Source organism: Coenobita brevimanus, chromosome 59, assembly GCF_032717465.1.
Source record: "Coenobita brevimanus isolate Jiangsu-jjx chromosome 59, ASM3271746v2, whole genome shotgun sequence".
NCBI classification, from domain to species: Eukaryota; Metazoa; Arthropoda; class Malacostraca; order Decapoda; family Coenobitidae; genus Coenobita; species Coenobita brevimanus.
Window position 1 is genome coordinate 2,635,158 of NC_137012.1, and position 10,131 is coordinate 2,645,288.

The window sequence follows — 10,131 nt, forward strand, 5'->3', positions numbered from 1 at the left end:
AGCAGAGACTTAACAGTAGTAAAAGCTTGCTCACACTCGGCTGTCCACTGCCACTTCTTATCCTTGCGCAATAAGTCAGTAAGAGGGGCAAGCACTGTGGAGTAATTCCCAATAAATCGTCTGTAATAGCCGATCATGCCCAAAAATCGCTGGAGGGCACGGCGACACTGGGGTGCTGCAAAGTTGGAAATGGCATCCACCTTAGCCCGAGGTGGAGCCACTTGCCCATGTCCTACAACAAATCCAAGGTACTGGACCTTAGCACGTACGAACTCGCACTTGTCTAAGTTGACTACTAAGCCAGCTTCCTCCAACCGCTTAATGAGCATTTCCACATGATCAAGGTGCTCCTCCCACTTGGTGTCATACACAATGACATCATCGATGTAAACGACACAATTAGGTATGCCATCCACCACTTTATCCATAAGCCTCTGGAAAGTGGCTGGAGCATTCTTCAGTCCATAAGGCATCACCTGGCACTGATATACTGCACCACTGACAACAAAGCTAGCCACTTGTTTAGCCCGTTCCGTCAGCGGGACCTGCCAGTATCCTTTTACTAAGTCAAGCTTGGTGATATAAGTGGCATTTCCCACCTTGTCCACGGAGTCATCGACCCGAGGTAAGGGATAAGCATCGGTCTTAGACAGTGAGTTAACTTTCCGGAAGTCCACACACAACCTAACCTTCCCATCTGGCTTCGGCTGTAAGGTAACTGGTGAACTCCACTCACTGAAACTCCTCTTGATCAATCCATGGTCCAACATATACTTGATCTCATTATCGAGAGCTTTCTGTCTGATAGGGTTGATGCGGTAGGGAGCTAATTTTAGAGGCTTACTATCCCCAACGTCAATGTCATGAGTAGCCCAAGTTGTCAATCCCGGTGAATCTCCAAAAACTTTCGGATGTTTCCATAATCTGTTGCACAGCTCTTCTCGCTTTACTGGATCAAGGTGTCGCAATTTCTCCACCAGAGCTGCATAACCATTGCCCTCCCATAGGTCAGCTGGTAACATCTCACCACGACTAAGCACTTCCTCCTGCTCCTCCAACTCACTACCAATCGTCAAAACTACAGGAGCGCTCTTATCCCTGGTTCCCTCGACGTCCGCTCCAAAGTCACCTTCCAGGGACTGTGGCTGTAACCCTGGTCCACTACTCACATCATCGGCACCAACAGCTCCCTCCACAGCACGTTCCTTTGATGCCACGTCCTCCTTTCCCCGTCCTTCACATCCCAGGTGAGAGACATCAGCAGTCATCCCACAATGAGAATCAACTGGGCGGTAGTATGGCTTCAACATATTAATGTGGCACAACTGAGTACTCTTCCGCCTATCTGGGGTAACAATTAGATAGTCAAGTTCCCCAACTCTCTTCTTCACAATATAAGGACCACTGAATCTAGCTGCCAGAGGTTTTCCTTGCATGGGCAGCAGTGCCAAAACTTCATCTCCTTGCTTAAACTCACGACTTCTGACCTTCTTATCATAATGAGCCTTCATTTTCGCTTGAGCCCCGATTAGATGGTCACGGGCAAGCTCTAAAGCGCAATGCAGTCTCTCCCGAGTGCTGCAGACATAGTCAAGCATGGATTCCTGGTTGCCAGATTTGTTGTTACTCCAGGCCTCTCGCACCACATCCAAGGGACCACGAACTCTGTGCCCAAACACTAACTCATTGGGTGAAAACCCTAACGACTCAGTTGGTACCTCTCTCACTGCAAACATAACAAAGGGTACCGCTAGGTCCCAATCCTTTCCACTATCATAGCAGAAGGTGCGCAGCATGGTCTTTAAGGTCTGATGATGCCTCTCCAGGGCACCTTGTGACTGCGGATGGTAGGCACTGGACAAAATGTGTTTGATGCCCAACTCTGTCATTGTCTGCTTAAACAAATTAGATGTAAAATTCACTCCACGGTCTGACTGCAACTCCTTGGGCAGGCCAAAATGAGTAAAGAACAGGATAAGTTGCTTGACTACTGACTTCTGCCTGCATGCTTCTGATTGGTATAGCCTCTGGGTATCGCGTTGTAACATCCATTATGGTTAACAAATACTTGTTTCCAGCAGAAGTAGGAGGTAAAGGGCCCACGATATCAATGATTACCCGGGTAAACGGAGGTTCAACTGCAGGAGTGGGAGTCAAAGGGGCCACAGGAAGAACTTGATTAGGCTTGCCCACTATCTGACACGTGTGACAGCTCTTGATGTACGCAGCAACTTGTCCCGGCATACTTGGCCACCAAAAATTATATCTTAAGCGCTGCACTGTTTTTCTGTTTCCCAAGTGACCTGCTAAAGGTCCCTCATGTGCTAACTGTATTATCGGCACCCTATACTGCACAGGCACCACCACCTGCACTAACTCACCCACTCCTCCATCCACCGTGGCGCCAGTGGGCGTCCATCGGCGATGTAAAACATTGTCTTTAATCAGGAACTCCTCCTTACCACACTCCATACTTCTTTCTTCCCCTACTCGAGCAAACAAGGGCTTTAATGTTACATCCTCCTGTTGCTTCACCCTCAATTCTGCTGATCCAACACCCGCCAGCTCTACTGAGGACTGAGATAAGGGGCTGGCCGGGACACTGGATTGCGAAGGGCGATCAATCTCAGCGTCACCTCTAATACACTCGACAGGGGGAGGAATGTCAGACTCCACACTGACATCATCACCTCTACCCTCAACAGAGGCACTCTGTTCCTCAGGCGCGTTTGACGGTGGTCCTGCATCCCCGCAGTCGACCCCAGCGTCCTGAAATTCTTCTAATTCAGTCGGTGGGCTGGGTTCAGTCTCCACACAGACACACTCAGCACCACCTCTAGTGTCCTGAGTGGGAAGTGGGGCGGCGCCCATGCACGCATTCCCACTCTCCTCACCCACTACAGCAACACTCTGCTCACTAGGTTCCTCCATTGGTGGCCCTGCCTCATCACAGTCGACCCCAAGAACCTGTGACTTCACCAGTTCTTCCTCCCGGGCTGCAACCTGTGCCATAGATCGTGTAATTGCACAGACCGGGAACATGGCTTCCACTTCTGCATCAACTTCAATACCAATTTCTGGGGCGTCAAAACACTTCTCTGCCACAACAACTGGTGGGGGAAGAGATGGAAATACTTTCTCCCCAGCCAGGTCGTTCCCCAGCAGAAAATCAATCCCCTCTACTGGCATTACATCAGCAACAGCTACTTGAGCTGCAGCCTGAACAATGGGGCAATCGAGTTCCACATGAACATAATCATAGTATTCATCTGAGTTCATGCCTCTACACAGCACATACTTCCCTGAGTTTACAGGCCCTCCAGTCACGTTTCTGCACACAGACTGTTGTGCACAGGTATCACGAGCCACAGTAACTGGATAACTGATCCCATGAATTTTCACTGTGCCGTGACATATAAAAGGTTTACGCCAGTCTAGGGACGATTTCTGAGGCAGTTCATCCGGAGGTGGCGTAGCATGTTGGGTAACCTTTTCAGCCTGAGCTGGCAGCGAGCACAGCCGGCTGCACTCCAGCTTTCCACAGACTTCTCCCTCACCGTTACCACTCTCCCAACTCCTCTCGTTCACCTGACTCGAACCTACAATTAGTGCCACTGGTTTGGCATTTTGAGAGGCCTTCCACTTAGGACAGTTAGGCTTGATGTGCCCACTCTGTTTGCAAAAGTAACAAACTAGCTTCGAACTGGATACAGGGCTCTTTCTCCCTGAATTCTTTTTCTCCTCTGAACTTCCCTTGGACTGATTCACGGGAGATTTATCCCAGGCAGGGCCACTCACAGTCCTCTCCCTGGAATACTGAAAATTAGCATACTTGACCCCCATACTCCGCAAGGCAAACACCCGGTCGTCAGCCCACGTCGCTGCTTCCTTCACGGTCTTAAATCTCTTCTCCCTAATTTTAACACCAATTTCTTTGTCAGCCATGTTGGTAAAATGTTCCATCAAAAACAGTTCACGCACCTCGTTATACGAAGTGGCGCTCTCACTTAGCAACCACTCGTCTAACCTCTCCTCCAGATACCTGGCGTAGGCCATATAGGTGTCAGCAGGCCTTTTCCGAGCACCACGGAACAACAACCGATAAGCCTCTGGTCTAAGTTCATATGCCTTCAGGATGGCTGTTTTAAAGTCATCATAATCATCTACATCCTCAGGGCTCAACCTATTATACACTTCCAAGGCTTTTCCCTTCAGCACATTAGATACCAACCCCACCCAGCGCTGCCTTGGCCACTCAAACTCCCTAGCCTTCTTCTCAAACCTGACAAACCATTCTGTCACCTTCAACTCATCAAATGCTGGCACTAATTTTAGACTCCTTGAGAACCAACTCTCCCTATCCTCTGCACGGCCTGAGGTTTGGGTATCTGAAGTTGGTCTATTAGCAGTCAGCTCCAAGCGAGTCTTCTCCAGCTCAAATCGCATTTTTTCACGCTGCAACTCCATCTCCCTCTCTTCTTTTGCACGCTGCATTTCCCTCTCTTCTTTTTCACGCTGCATCTCCCTCTCTTCTTTTGCACGCTGCATTTCCATCTCCAACTTTTTTAACTCCAACTGCAACTGAGCCTCCGGTGACAAGGCTCCAGGGTATATGGGAGTGGAATGAACAACTCCAGGGAAAGCACTAGACATACCTGGGGGAACTGCTCTAAACTGGCTCGGCGGCATCATAGATGGTAATAGTGGGGTAGCGAAACGAGGCATTTCAGCACCATAGTCAAACTCAGGGCTCACACGGGGAGTACCTTTGCTATGTGCCTCTCGTTGTTCCATATCCACAGGTGACTCAGCACGTACGCGGTCTGGTGTAGACACGCGTGACTCCATGGCGACAAATCAATGGCAGTACTAAATAATGAAATACTAATGCTGACTGAGAAACTACACACACTTCAACTTCACCTCAAAGCACAGAGAACGCCAAGGTAACGATATCCTAGCAAGAAGAAGGCACTGTTAGGATATCCTGATGCGAGGTCGCCACTGTTACGGTTGCGCCAGCCCGGGGCTATTACAAAAAGACAAGTCAGCCTTAGATGATCGGCCTCCACTGCGTTGCAAAAATAACGCAGACCCCGGCACTGACACTCCGCAAACTAGAGAAAAAACTGCGCAACGGAAGAATACTTACTTAAGAACGCAACACTCTGTACTGTGATAGTAAAACGGAACAGCCTACCTATAGATCTAGCCTACTATCGTCACTACCGGAAGTAATACCGCCCGAGACAGCCTACAGGAACACCTCCCACTTACTTCCGGTGGTGACGACTTTCTACTTAACCCGTGTCCAAGGGGGAACGCAGTTAATAGCTCACGATGGTTCTCACTAGCCTTGAGCAAAGAGATGGGATTAACTGTGTAGGGGTTAGGGGTGTGTGTGTGTATGTACGTGTGTTGGGGAACGTTAACAAAGGCAGCGAGAGGACCACGGTGAGCCAAACTGGCCCTCCAAAGACAACACGGTTACAAAAACAAAATAAAATAACTACTTCCCTCAGTCAGCAACAAAAGAATAAAAATAAACTTAAATGAAAACGCCAGCTCGGCAGAAAAATAACTGGGGAGAGAGAGAGAGAGTGTACAAACACCCGATACTAAAGCTGGCTGGGAAGAGACTGCCTGATCAAGGCTCGTGCAGTCAAGCCCGAACGCATGAATCAGATTAATTAACAAGGAACTTAAATTCGTGCCCCTCTCTCTCTCTACAATGAATTGGTACTTCTAATGCAAGCAAAACATCATTAAATATACTGGTAGCTCACATAAGACAATCAAAATAATCAAATGCATACTCAGCATGGCATGAAATAAAATTGCCCTCAGTGGCGGGAACGAAAGAAACAAAAGAACTTGTAACACTCGCTAATTTAAACTCCGCGAATGACACGGATACATACTGCATAATCCCCTAGCCCAGCTGTAACGGCTGCACCCGTGGGAACGGAAAGGCGGACAGCGTAACAATATATATATATATATATATATATATATATATATATATATATATATATATATATATATATATATATATATATATATAATGTGTGTGTGTGTGTGTCTGTGTGTGTGTGTGTGTGTGTCTCCAAGAAAAAACAAGAGGTAGATAAGAGAGCCTAATTGTAGATCTGTTTGTTTCGAGATGCCTGCACAAACTACATTTGAAAGACTTAAGTTCATCGACAGTAGAAAATACAGACAATGGAAGACAATTCCTGAGCTGACCTGTTGGGTACATAAAGAACTGGGTGTACAGATTAACACTTGTATTAGACAGCTGGACAGGAAAGGGATGAGAGTCTACTGACAAACGGGTGATAAGGCACCAACCGTAGCGGTAATGGAGGAATGGAAGCAGAAAGTTCAGAGATGCAGTGACCATTGAAGTAGCGATAGAAAGGAGATAAAGATGAAGCAGTGCAGGGAAGAGACGGAGGTTGAAGGGGACCAGTAAGAAAATGAAAGTTAAGAGATGAAAAGCCTTGGACTCCACCTTGCTGTGAAGCGCTGTATGTGAGGAGCCTCCCCACACATGAGACTTGTATTCCACACAGGGGTGAATAAAAAATGTGTATAAAGTCAACAACTGCGGAGTGGTAAAATAGGCATGGAGTCGGCTTAGAACACCTAATCTCTTGGAGGCAGATTTTACAAGAGAGGTAATATGATCTAAGTTAAATCCAGAGACAATGAAACCCCAAATATGTTTAAACTTGATGCAGGTTTGAGATGAATATTGATAAAAATTAGAAGATATTCTTGTGGAAGATTTGAAAGGCCTGAAAGATGTAATTTCTGATGCACTGAAAAGAAAAAGACTTCTTTCAGAGCAATCAGATATATGAGCCTAGTCAAACATTAGTTGTACCATTGTCTCACCCCTTGTTTGATGAAGTAATTGCTGAGATGGATGCTGCGAAAAGTGAATGGAAAGATGAAGCGTGGAGTCATTAGCGTATGAGTGGATAGAGTTGTATGTATAGCTTGGATGATCATTGATGAATATAAGGAAGTGAGTGGGTGATATGGAAGAACACTGAGGAAAACCACTACTGAAAGAATGAGGAGAGGAACGGTGACAATGTACAACAGCTGCTATACTGTAGAACGACCAGAAAGGAAATGATAGATGAAGGCACAGATAGGCGAATGAAAACCATAACAAGATAGTTTGGAAATTAATGATTTTTGCCCGACTCGATCGAAAACCTTTGAGATGTCATGAGCAATGGCAAAGTTTTGAAAAAGTCCCAAAAGGAGGATGAGCAGGAGTCTGAAAGGTAAATGAGATGGTCGGGGGTGGAGCATCCCTGACAGAACCCATAATGATGATCGGAATGAAGTTTGTGATATGAAACGTGCTTCATTTTTTGGTTAAGAATAGATTCAAACACTTTTGAAATACTGGATATTAAAGCAACCGGAAGATAGATAGAGGGTTGGGAATGGTCACCCTTCTTTAGGACCGGCCGAATTAGAGCAAACTTACAGGAAGAAGGATAAATATGAGTTGACAGACATAAGCACAAGAGTTTACGTTGGCAGGGAGTAAGCACAGAAGCACAGTTCTTGAGAACAACAGGAGGGACCCATCAGGCCCATATGCCTTTAAGTATTGAGACCAGTCATAACAGATATTACATCAAGTAAAAATAATAATAATAATAATAATAATAATAATAATAATAATAATAACAATAATATCAGCAATGAGGAAAACAGAGGGGGAAAGTCATGGAGGAACAGCACCAGCATTGTATAAGATGACTGGAGGTGAAAGTGATAGCAGACTTGTGCTTTTTCAGTAGAAGAAATGGCTACAGAGTTCAGAGCATTTGGTATGAATGAAGTTATTTTTAGCAAGGCGAAGGTGGGTTGGCTTTGGTACCTTTTGTAGGTCGTAACCTTGTTGTGGACAGCATTAAAACAAGCGTGATCAAACTCTTTTCTTTTTTGCTTCAGTCACTGGATAACAGAACGGGATGTATGTTTGTATATACGAGAGAGAAACTTCTGCAAAGCTCGAGGAGTAGACTATAGCACCAGTCGAGCAGGGCAGTACTCCCGAGGTGAATGGAAAGCTGATGACAGGGAGTGCTGGAGCTCCCGTATCATCAGCCCTCAGGACTAGTTCCTGACCATCCCCCTTTGCTGCACTTTTTCGGTGTCTTAGTTACACAGAGAGTAGGCCAGCATGCTCTCCAACACAAATTTCTCTATCTACACCAAACTACATGCACAGTACACACTACACTTCCTTTTCCAAAATTTAAAAAAAATCATGGCGTCTCATCACCCAGCCTCGGAGTCCCCAGGGGGGGGGGACCATAAATGCTCACACCTTCCGCCCCTCTCCCGGTGACGACTCGAGATCCCTGGAACCACTGTCTGACTCTCTTCATTTCTGCAACATTCGCGGCCTTTCCTCTAACTTTCGCTCTGCTGAGCACCACCTCTCCTTCTCTAAACCTCACCTTCTTTTTCTAACTGAGACTCAGCTGTCTGAGGCAACTGACAGCAAACCCTTTTCTGTATCCTCCTACTTCCTCTATACTCATCTCAAACCCAAAGGTGGCTGTTGTGTATTTATACGCAACGACTTATCTTGCTCTCGTATTCCTGAACTCGATTCTTCTGAATTCTCTACACTCTGGCTTTGGCTTTCCTGTCATTCTCTGATTAAATGTATCTGAGCTGTTTACTTATCCCTTATTTCTACTGACTATCAAATATTCTTCAACTATCTTACTTCTATGATGGAACATATTCTCTCCATTTCTCCTTTCTCTTTTCAGTGTTCACCACCACCTTTGGCTCTCCTCTCCCTTCACTGATCCACCTGGTGAACAAGCCTACATCTGTACTATCCTTAATAACCTAGAGCAGTTTGTACAGCACCCTACCCGAGACCCTGACCGCCTTGGAGAGAGCTCCAACATACTTGACCTCTTCCTTACAACTAATCCTTCTGCTTACACTTAATCTTTTCTCTCCGTCGGGCTCCTCCAATCACAACCTTATCACCTTAATCTGTCCTATCACTCCGGTACGGCCTGTGGACCCTCCAGGGAAACGTCGTCTGTGGCATTTTGGAGCCGCGGATTGGCAGGCCCTCAGGCAGTACTTCTTCGATTTTCCCTGGAATGATTCTTGCTTCCATGGCCGGGAGCCATCTGAGTGTGCCTTGCGCATTACAGAGGTTATTCTCTCGGTCATGGAGGTTATTCTCATATGCTTTGACTAACGCAAGAAAGCCTTAGTTTAATCACACATGTTCTAATGCTGTCCGCAACAAGGAGAGGGCCTAGAAAAGGTACCGGAGCCAACCCACTCCTGAATCACCTCATCTTTACGTTTCTGCCCGGAATCGTGCTAAGTCTATTCTTCACTTTGCTAAAAATAATTTCAAGCGTACTAAATGCTCTCAGCTCTCCAACTCGAATTCTTCCCGCTCCTTCTGGCACCTTGCCAAAAACCTTTCTAACAACTTTACCTCATCATCCTTCCCTCCTCTTTCCTACTCTGATGGTTCTGTAGCTATTTCTTCTACTGATAAAGCAGATCTCTTTGCACAGACTTTCTCCTCCAATTCCACCTTAGACGATTCCAGTGCTGTTCCTCCATCACTTCCCTCCTCTGACTTCCTCATGCCTGACATTAAAATGTCTTCGACTGATGTAAAATATTTTCTGCCATCACTGGCCTCAATACTAACAAGGCATATGGGCCTGATGGAGTCCCTCCTGTTGTTCTCAAGAACTGTGCTTCTGTGCTTACACCCTGCCTAGGCAAACTCTTTCTCCTTTGTCTGTCAACTTGTACCTTTCCTTCTTGCTGGAAGTTTGGTCACATTCAGCCAGTCTCAAAGAAGGATGACCACTCCCAACCCTCCAATTATCGTCCAATTGCTTTAATGTCCTGTAATTCAAAATTTTTCGAGTCAATTCTCAATAGAAAATTTTAAGGCATCTTTCCTGTCACAACCTTCTTTCTAATTGTCAGTACGGGTTCCGTCAGGAACGCTCCACCTGCGATCTTCTCACCTACCTTTCAGACTCCTGGTCATCCTCCTTTCGGAACTTTGACGAAAGCTTTGCCATTGCACTTGAC